The following is an 11242-nucleotide window of genomic DNA, read 5'->3' on the forward strand; positions in this document are numbered from 1 at the left end:
TGTAGATAAACACGTTTCTATCTTGAAACACTGCTAACTGTTAGAGCGACTTTTGAAAAATCAAATACACATTCTTACGATAAATGCATTACAATTTTCAATTATTCTAACATTTCATTTGGTAAACACAATAGCAGTTAAATTTGGTTTAAGGTATAGTCGCCGTCAGCTGAAATTCGTAGCGGTTATCGGAAAAAATAATCTAAACTATCAATCGCGTTCACTCGAGATATAGTTTTTCACATTCCATTCATAAATCGCAAAAAGAAAAACCACTACTGACCTACCTTTTAAGTGATCACACTGTAATAATCCTGACCTTCACATTTTCAAGAATATTTTCCATTGTAATTCCGCCATCTTCGTTTCTATGAGGATCATTTGTTTACATATGACATTCGTCACTGTACGCAGTTTCCTGAAATGTTCCTTTCATTGATGTGATAAGGTTTCCCGCGCTTTATGCAAATTTTATGAAATTGAACTCCACGGAAACACTTCCGGTAAAAACAATGGCTGATTCCACCATTCAAAATCGTCTATAAAAAGTGAAGGTCAGGATTATTACAGTGCGATCACTTAAAAGGTAGGTCAGTAGTGGTTTTTCTTTTTGCGATTTATGAATGGAATGTGAAAAACTATATCTCGAGTGAACGCGATTGATAGTTTAGATTATTTTTACCGATAACCGCTACGAATTTCAGCTGACGGCGACTATAGCACAATACAAAGATTTTTTCACTCTCAATCAGACAACTGTAAAGTAATCTTATTAATTTCCTCCTGCTTTATATTTTATAAATTAGGTACCAAAAGAAAGAAGAAAGACTACTCTTTCAAATTGTGATAATTTCATTATGCCATACTTATTACATAATTAATTATTATGTTTTCAGTTGCTATATTGTAATGTCCACACTTGAATGAATTTAGCGTCGTTGTTCTTCATAGCATCCCCAAGTATTTTATAGATTCTTGTACAACACAGCTTGACCTCCAAAACCGTGTCTCAGATTTCCAAAAAACATCAATAGAACAAACTTTACTCCCAATTGAATTTAGTGGTCTCTTATGAATTGATGTTGCAAACTTCATTGGAGATTTTAAAAATATATAGATCTAACTCTTAATTTAAGATTAATGAAGTTGGTAATTTAATAGTTTGGAATCTTCTTCATTAAAACATCGACTTATGAGTTTAGTATTAATGAATTGATATAAATGGTTGTAACGTTACAGAAATCACAGTCCATAAACACACATACATTACAGCTGACATAACACACAATAGATATCCTACTGCAATGGGAACATAAAAAAAAAAGTAAGTTGGAATAAAATCATCCGAACAATCGTTTGTATTTTTCTAGACCGTATGTCGTAAGGTGTCCTTAAAAGAGAACAGCTTTTTTGGATTTGATAAAAATCATACAATTAGGATTTGTGTACAGATATGGACAATGAATATCATACCGTGTAAAGGAAGGAGCGCTGATTTTTATATTGTCCACAGATATAACAGTAGTAAAATTTAAATAAAAATACTGATGATGAACATGAATCTGAAAACAAATCCACAGTAAGGTGAGATTGCATTTTTACTCCGTGTGAACGTCTCATATTGTGATTTTGAGATGAAGTAAAGTAAAAAAAACGCCCTTCCTCTAGCTTAGATTGTATTTATCATGTTAAAACTGTACTGATTTTGAATAATAAATGGATACCCAATATCGTTTGTCTTTCTATCATTCACTAATTTAATCAATAAAACAAAACCTTAAAGTAGTAAATTATGAAAAATAACTGATGAGGTTTATCAATCTGAATAAAAACGCCACACGTTACTAATATACAACGATAAGTTAATATTTGCAGATGTTGATAAATTTCCTCGTACGAATTAAAAACACATTTCTGTTTATATTGTATATAATATTACTTCTGTATATTATATCTTCAAAATTGTGAAATCGTTTTTCATGAAGAAAACATTAACGTTTATAATGAGCTTTGAAAATAAAAAGCAGAAGGCAATACATTATAAAATCGTAAAATTCCTTTTGATAATTTTTTTAGTAAATTCAGTATTGGACGGTTTATATTTTTAGGACAAAGTGAACTGAACGATGCAAATAGATTAATCGCTGCTTTAACCAATTAATCAATGTTTAAACTAAAAGCAGATGTCAATTTCAGGTACGGAAAACTGCAAATACGTTCACACTGTCCAATTCTAATTTATATGTAGAGTATTAAAAGATAGAAAAAGTTATCAAATTGCAAATAAAAACGCAGTCAGTCTGTGTTAGTTTATAAAACGAATTAACTAAATTAAAGAAATTCGTCCGATGTTGAATATTGAATAAACATCCATTTGTAACACAATGATCAATAATAACAAAAAAAAACCCATTCTTCGATGTTCAAATATAGATCTGTCATTATCATGATAATTAGATAAACTATTTAATACTTTTATACCTGATATAGAAAAAACACTCCTATGTCTGAGATTCATAGATTTTCAAAAATATGCATTATGTATTAGGTGATTTGACACTCTTATCTTATAAATCGTCTGAGAATATATATGAAATATTCATTTTACTCTTCGATCCGATTACAAAGAGATGTTCGATATGTCTTAACAATTTGTATCATTTGCAGGCATAATAAATTGAGACGTTTTCACCGAACGTAGGTTGGAATTTTATACAATCTGAAGTTCTGACATTAATATTTTTATGTCGTGGTCTTACTTTCAAATATCAGACTTTTCTTAGGAGGACAAAGATTTTGCCAGTAACTGAAATGAGTTTTAAAATTGCAATGTTCCTAAAGCTTCCATTATATTTATCTCTATTGTTATGGCAAATGACTACATCACCTAGCTTGCTTGTATGATTGTGTATATTAAAAAAAATGCTTTTAGTGAATGAACTTATCTAATTATCGGTTTTGGTTCTGTGATAATTTTCAATTTATTGGTTTTGTTTTTATATATTTTGTTTTGTTTTCAAAGTAAATCACACAATCTTTTAAAAACCACGAGTGTGTCTGGTGCTTTTGAATTGGCACCGTTTATGTAACTAAATGTATATAAACAAACAATTTGCAAGGATTCTTATAAAATCATATCCGTGGTATCGATCTTTTTTTCTGTTTTGTATCTATTATACAAACGTCATTTCAAAAAGCAATTTATAAAACTAATATTTTCCTACATAATAACATTAACGGTACCAATTTTCCTGCACAAGATGGATATTTTTTCTTGAATAACAAAATGAAGATTTTGTATAACATTACCTTTTTTCCATTATTAGTCACAATGTAGCAATAAGTCTGGCCTACAACAGAAGCCTATTTCCGACTTCTGTTAATTGTCCTTAGAATGAAAGTTATCATGTTTAAGCTATAAACAAATAATTCATTACAACGCTCAAGAATCGATTTTTTCCTGATCAAAACAGAAGTTTCATTTATGATCATTCCCTCAATATAAAAGAATTGAATTCATTTTTGACCAATTGTAATGTTAGAATTGGCAACAGATGAGATGTGTCCATCGATCCTACACTTAGACTGTTTTGTTGATTGCTGGAAATGAGTAACGGAACCATTTTAGTTCCATAACTCAACTTTCAAACATTTTCATGAAATCTTTTTTATTGATATGAGCTTAAATTTTCTGCTCTGATTGATACAATGCGGTTCAAATGAAATTATGATAATGACAAACAAATAACGACGTTTGAAACAAACCGTAATGCGTAAAGTTTTCAATCCTGAATGATCAAAACAATTTTAGTTAAAACAAAACGTTATTAACAATAATAGCACTGAAAAGAAAACTATCAAAAATTATAACAGAGCGTTCATAAATGTACAGTCTCGCGCTCCCAAATTGTCAATTAATATTTGTTTGCATATTGCATCTCAGTCTGTACGTATTCAGCATATCAAGAAAACATATAGTGTTGAAGTAAGCTGGTAGATGTCGAGCCAAGATAGATATAAAAAAGATGTGATATGATTGCCAATGAGCCAGCTCTCCATCCAAGTCACAAGTTGTAAAAGTTAACAATTATTGGACGGCCTTCAATACAAATCCTTGACTTCTACCGAACAGCACATATGTTTGCTACACAAGCTATGAATTACTTGCTAATATTTATACTACACAACACTATATCAGTACAAACTTTAATATGTTTTGTACTAGCTATTCAGTTTCTGACTAAAATGCGTTTCACTTTTTTGCAAGGAGGTGCATACAGATTTTTTTCCTTAAGAACACACTGTGGATTTCAAAAAACAGTACAAAATATAAAACAAATTGTGGGCCATGAACTACTGTTTTGCATAGTGAATTTAGTATTTGAAGGCATATGTGTGAAAATCACAACATGTTTTTAATAAACAATATAAAACAGGCTCATTATAGGGTACTACGGACAAGCGTTTCGCTTATATAAGACTCATCAGTGAGGGGCAGATCAAAATAATTTCAATACATGACTTTTTCATATTTTATATTATAATTAAAAAACAAAACAAATTCAACACACATTTGTAACAGTTTTTAGCGAACAAGTAATGTTTGATATTGATAAGAACTGAACACAATCATATTCGATTAAAGCTAACGTATGTTTCTTGAAGGTATACAAAAAGTATCTTTAAATCATCAGCACAACACTAACACTGTTTTTTATGATTTTTTTTTTGTCTATTGCATTTGAACTATTGCAAGCATACTAATGTTTAGTTGTCAATTACTTTTACAATCAGCTGTTTACCTATAAATCATTTCGTTAGTTTAATTAACTTCATTTCCAGTTTCTTTGACAAACTATCAATTTAAACTTTATTTTTAGACTCGTTCAATATTAAATTGAAATTAATGTTTAACATTGATGAGCTAAGTACTAAGTGCCAGTTAATTGATTAGAAATCACATTGCTTTTGCATTGTTACAACTTTACGTATTGTATATAAAGTATGCATGTATTTTGATTAAATTCGTAAATTGTTTTTTTACAAAGGTCTTGACAATTGAAAATTAAGATATCAGTAACATTGAGAATGAAAATCGGGAATATATCAAACAGACAACAACCCGACTAAAGAACAGATAACAACTGACAGTCATCGATGGGTCTTCATCGCAGCAAGAAAATCCAACACACTGAGGTTGTCCTCAGCCGGCCCCTATAATAAGGTTTGCACTAGTATGGTTTTGCATTTACGATTTATTTAAATGATAAGTTGAAAACGACAAACCAGGTGCGATGCCACTAATTACATTCGTAATTGTAAAAATTGAAACGATTGATGTTTTACTTAAAAATTGGTCATGAATGTTATGACACAGAACATATTTTAAAAATATAATATATGACAGATTGGACCAGTAAAATTTTTGGAGTAAATACAATGTGAGTTTCACGACTAACAGGTATTAGGCATTTCAACAATGGAATTGATTATGTTTTACCCTTGGTTAAGTGTAGAGCAATGCAATGCTGGATTATCCTGTTAGATCATAAGACAAATGATCCGTGGCCCTAAGTGAAAATAAATAATAATACTTTATTGTCAACCGTTCTTATTAAGTAACATACTATAGTGCCATATCTGTGATTATTACACATCACCTTCAATTACTTAATATATTTATCAATCTAACACTCAAATCTAGCAATTGTTCTGCTATCTTTACATGTTGAACTACTTCCAATTTGCCTTTTCGTTATATTGTTATCTTATTTTACCGAGCGGTTGATTACCTCAAGATTGGTACATCTTACTTTTCTTCAGATGTTTAGAAAAGAACTTTCAAAATAATAGGCAACGCTGTGATATGTTTTATAGACCAAGCGGATTAAATATCAGCATTTATAAGTTGTGTGATGTATTTTCTTGAATACAAAAAGAACGTTTGATTTGCTGCACTTTGTAAGATTATTATTCTCAAAAGAGGGACGAAAGATACCAAAGGGACAGTCAAAATCATCAATCGAAAATAAACTGACAACGCCATGGCTAAAAAAGAAAAGACAGACAATTAATAGTACACTTGACACAACATAGAAAACATAAGAATAAACAACACGAACCCTACCAAAAACTAAGGGTGATCTCAGGTGCTCCAGTAGGGTAAGCAGATCTTGCTCCACATTTGGCACCCGTCGTGTTGCTTATGTGATAACAAATCCGGTAAATAGTCTAATTCGGTAGGTCACATTTATGAAAGGGAAGGGGACTGTAGTTACAACGTAAGGAACATATCCGATATAACTTGTGAAACGCTTATTCCTTAACGGTCAACCAAATCGTGCTGATGTCCGTAAAATTTACGAAGGGATGATTTCAACTTGACCATTTGGAACTCTTGATTTTAATAGCGTCCTTGTTAGCAGCAACCCTCTATCAAGAAAATCATGATAGGAAATGCAATTCATCACTTGGGAGATATATACCCCGTATGCAGGTGCTGCTGGAATGTTGCTGCTTAGAAATAGTAAGTTCACATTGGAAAGCTGAAATCATCTCTTTTGTCGTAAAGTTTTGTTTTCAACCGACCCTCATTGTCAATTTCTAGATGTAAGTCAAGATATGAGGCCGACTTTTCCATGTTTTCTGAATCAATGTAGCATACAATCTTGGGTTCAATAAATGTCTCTTCCGCCTTCTTTAACGCTTTTTGTATATACAACACATCTGATTATTTCTAACAGCCTTAGCTTCCGTAATCAGGTTTAAATCACATCAAATATCGATTCCAGTTTGACAAATAAGTCTTAGACTCTAAGAGTTTCAACCAATCATTTTGTAAGATTTACATTTATATCCAATCGTGCACATTTCTTTTCACATTCGACCGTGAATAATGTCCGACCTTTTGATTTGAGATAGTTGATGTGATTAAGGTGTCCGTTATTTTCAACGAACATTTTACATTTGCAGTCCAAAATGCATTCAAATTGGAAGGAAACCTGTGCTAAAGTGACAACAATCTGATCAAAGCGCAAACACAGCCAGATTATCACGCAAACTCAGTTGGTCTCTAAAAAATGGTGAACAAATTCTGCGAAATTAGAATAAGTAATATAATACAACACTCTGATATCAATTACCGTATAACGGTTATTTTCACGGGTGTAAAGGTTCGTGATTTTTATTGAACATGTTAGATAAGTTGCACGACAATTTTGGCGGTAATTATATTGGCGGATTCAAAACTTTCAACAATACATTTGAACGTGATCTTTTAAATTGATGGAATTTATTCTGGTGATTTTGTTCTATCCGCAAAATAAGCGAAAATGTACTCACCGCGAAAAAAAACCGCTTTATAGTATAATGTGAGGTTGTGATGAAATAGAAGAAAAAAAAATCCGCAAAAAAACAAAATAACGAGACTTATTAAAATCATACTGCGACACTAACTATCGTCAATTAACTGCTCTAGAAGGAGCGACAAATCTTGATAATTTATTGTAAAAGTAAAATCATTATTATACTACTGAGATATAAAACAAAGCCAAGCATAATTCTATACTAAATCGATTTGAGGCAACAAAACAAAAAAAATAAATTTAAAGGGTATACACTTGTTCTGCCATTAAGTAAATTAATAAACTCTTACTGCTTTCTGTATAAATTCAATATAATGGTCAAATTGGTAGATATCAAATTTGACTTTCTTAAAATAGTTTGGAAATTTTGTTTTCAAATCTGCAATCGACTTGCGTCACCGTCCACTTAGCTGCATATAGTTTTTTTTTATAGAATTAAAGGCACAGACGAGGAGTGATGTTTCCAAAACAGACTTCGTAGCTAGTTGTTTTTAAAGTAAGGTCTTATTTGATAGTTTGTGATGGAATTAAGGAGAAAAAATAACTATGTCTTAGATATATGTTAGTGCAAAGGAGGGAAATTAATTTCGAATCGATATTTGACGTGAAATCATAATTTAAGAACAAAACTAATGTAACCGATAAGTTATAGCATAAAGTAACGTAACGGAATGAAACTGTTGTCAAAATATAGATAACATATGTCATATACAAATGTCTTTATTACTTTTAAAATATCCGTAAATATTACATAAGATTGACATGATTGGCCTGACGTCTCTTAAGGGAGCTATTGAACATTGAGTGAAATAATTTCATGTCTGTTATCATCTTAATATTTGCAAAAACCATCATGTCATGTTAAAAGAAGAATCATTTATCTCAAATTTGTTACAAAAAACACAGGTTTAATGTTCTTAATTCATAGAAAAAAGAGTTGATGTCAACCATAGCTGGTAGCAATATCAGAAAATTGCAAATGAAAAATATAGAATAATGGCATTTTTTTTTTTTTTTTTTTGGTTTTGATTCTGACTTTATCAGAAAAAGAATAAAGCGAGCTCGCGAGAGGAAGCTGATATTTTGGCAAAGGAAATCAGTACAAAAAATGACATTATTGTTTGTTTGTCATAACTAAGTTTTTCTTGAACTGGGAATATAAAGTAGAATGAAATAGTTAATAAAACTACTTTTACGCATACAAAACGTTAGGAAAGTTTTTCAGTTGTAAAAATGACATTGATGGAACTCAGCACGTGACGTCGCTGTACTTATCTATTACGTCATAATCTTATATTTTCGAGTATCAATTCCATCTATGATTTGAAAACAGTATTAGGCAGTTAGAACAAAGTGATGAAAATGAACAAATTGCAATAAACATGTATATAAAGTAAAACATGAATTATGAATGAATTCAAGAGAAATATGTAAAAGGAATGCCAACTAAATGATTAATATGTTTGCGTTTTCTGATTTAAATAATTTCAGAACAGCTTTGGACGCACAAAATTCATAGGGTTTGATTAATTTATGAACTCTATTCATTAAAATAGATATAAAATGTGTTCAACAATTGAGTAGAGCTTCATTCTATTAGAGACAATACTTCTTATACATTATAATTCAATAAATTATACAGGTGCATGGTCTAACGACCGAAGTATCACTCAGTGAACATTTCTAAACTAACTGGAAAAAATCTAATTTGTAATAATCAAAATACATGGACCCGGCAAATGATTTGACTGAAAGTTCGTGTTTATTTTCTACGATCGAATTAAAACAGTTTAAATCAGAAAAAAGCTGAGCAACATAAAGAATAAACATTCAAAACAATGTATGCGGCTGAAGGTTTACATATCCAGGATAAAATATAAACGAGTGTTTTTCACATTTGTTTGTTAAGTTAACAATAAACTTACATTACAAACCATATCATTGGTATGTCTTGTCAACAAATAAAACATAGTTAGCATTTATGTGTTGACATGTTTTAGTTTTCTTATTTATATATAACACAATATTATAAAATTGATTTCAGTGTGTCATTTCCCGGTCATTTGGAGCTTCTTGTGCTTATGTATAGGTGTTGCTCATTCATTGTCATTATTTAAGGCCGTATGCTGACTTATATTTTAAAAAGTATAGGTTATTTGTTAAATTATATGTTTGAATGGTTTCAACAGAAATTACTTCATAAGAAATTTTTTACTGGATTATTGAACAATAAAAATAATTTTATAAATTCATTATCATGGCATACATGTATGCAGGTAGTGATATAATGCACATCGAGCTAATTATGAACACGGTGATTTGGCATGTGTTTGCTGGTGTATATCATTTAGCACCTCCCGATAAATAAAGTATTTCTGTACACATAATTTCTATATTACAACTTTTATAGATAACTGTTATCCATATGCTACATATTCTTATTTAATGAAGTGTTCATATTTCATATACTGAAGTTATTGTTTGCAAACACTATTAATTTGTTTGGTATAGATTAGCATTTAATGAAGTTTTCAGATTTTATATACATTAGACATAGCAGATATGCTGAAGTCCTAAAGTTCGTTTTGTACAATCGACTTTGACAAATCTAATATCACACATGTATTGACAGAGCGTATATTTAAACAGCGAGAACACAACGATGCTAATAGTAATCATTTTATAAGCATCACAACTACACTCCGTTTACAAACAATGCTGCTAAATCATTCACAACGCATCAGTTGAGGAAAAAGTCACCATACAGAAAACATCATTAGACGAAAAAAAACCCAAACAGGTCCACAATACACTGCATACGAAAGTCCCAGCAACACCAAAATACTAAAAGTGATATTAGGTGCTCCAAAAGAGTACGGTGATCGTGCTCTATTCTGCATTAGTTTTGTGATTAAAACACCCAAATTTGCACCCTATGTTACATTGTGGATTATATATTAATTTAGAATTAAGCTACCCATGAATTCACGAAAAATTGAATCATTTATCAAATTTGATACATTAATCCTTAGTTTCTCTTAACAAAATAGAAAAAAAAATGCATGATGGCAACGATAAAAACTACTTGATCTATGAAATGAAATCAACTTAAGATAACAATTTATTTAAATTGTCTAAATTTGTTAATGAGAAAAAACGAAAAACAACATGTGTATTGAATGATATTTATAATAAGCATAAGGGAAAACAGGGAAATACCCATCAACATCATGATATTCATTAAAATAAATATAAGAAGTAAACTTATTCTAAAAAAACTTATTTTTATAAATGAATGAAATACATCAAATTTCAATCTGAATTAAAATCTATTTAGAAATGTACCAAATGAGAAGAATGAAAATATAAATTGAGAATGAAAATGGGGAATAGGTCAAAGAGACAACAACCCGACCATAGAACAGACACCAGCAGAAGGTCAACAATAGGTCTGCAGGTGTAATACCACCATTGATTTTCCCCTATAAGTCTTTGTAAAATTGGCACTTTTAAAAAAAATGTACAGTATTTACATTTATTTCATTTAAAGAAATACTTTGCATATATTAAGTTTAATTCTTTTCAGTGCTACAGTGAAAATTTAACACTACATTTCATTGCATATAAGAAAGTAACCGTAATCGGAAGTAAACAACCCAATTTTACACTGATATTAACTGGTTACCTGCTTTGGTAACTATGTAACCTTAACTTTCCAAAATATTTTATAAGACCATCAAATATAAATGGAATGATGCTTTTAGACAAACAAAATACATGTTTATGACTCAGAAAAAATTAAGTGCATTGAAATACAGGGTTAATTATCTACAACTGTCAAATTCAAGGGAATATATTTTTAGACCTACTTTCGTATA

Source organism: Mytilus galloprovincialis, chromosome 14 (genome assembly GCF_965363235.1).
Source record: "Mytilus galloprovincialis chromosome 14, xbMytGall1.hap1.1, whole genome shotgun sequence".
In the NCBI taxonomy this organism is placed as follows: Eukaryota; Metazoa; Mollusca; class Bivalvia; order Mytilida; family Mytilidae; genus Mytilus; species Mytilus galloprovincialis.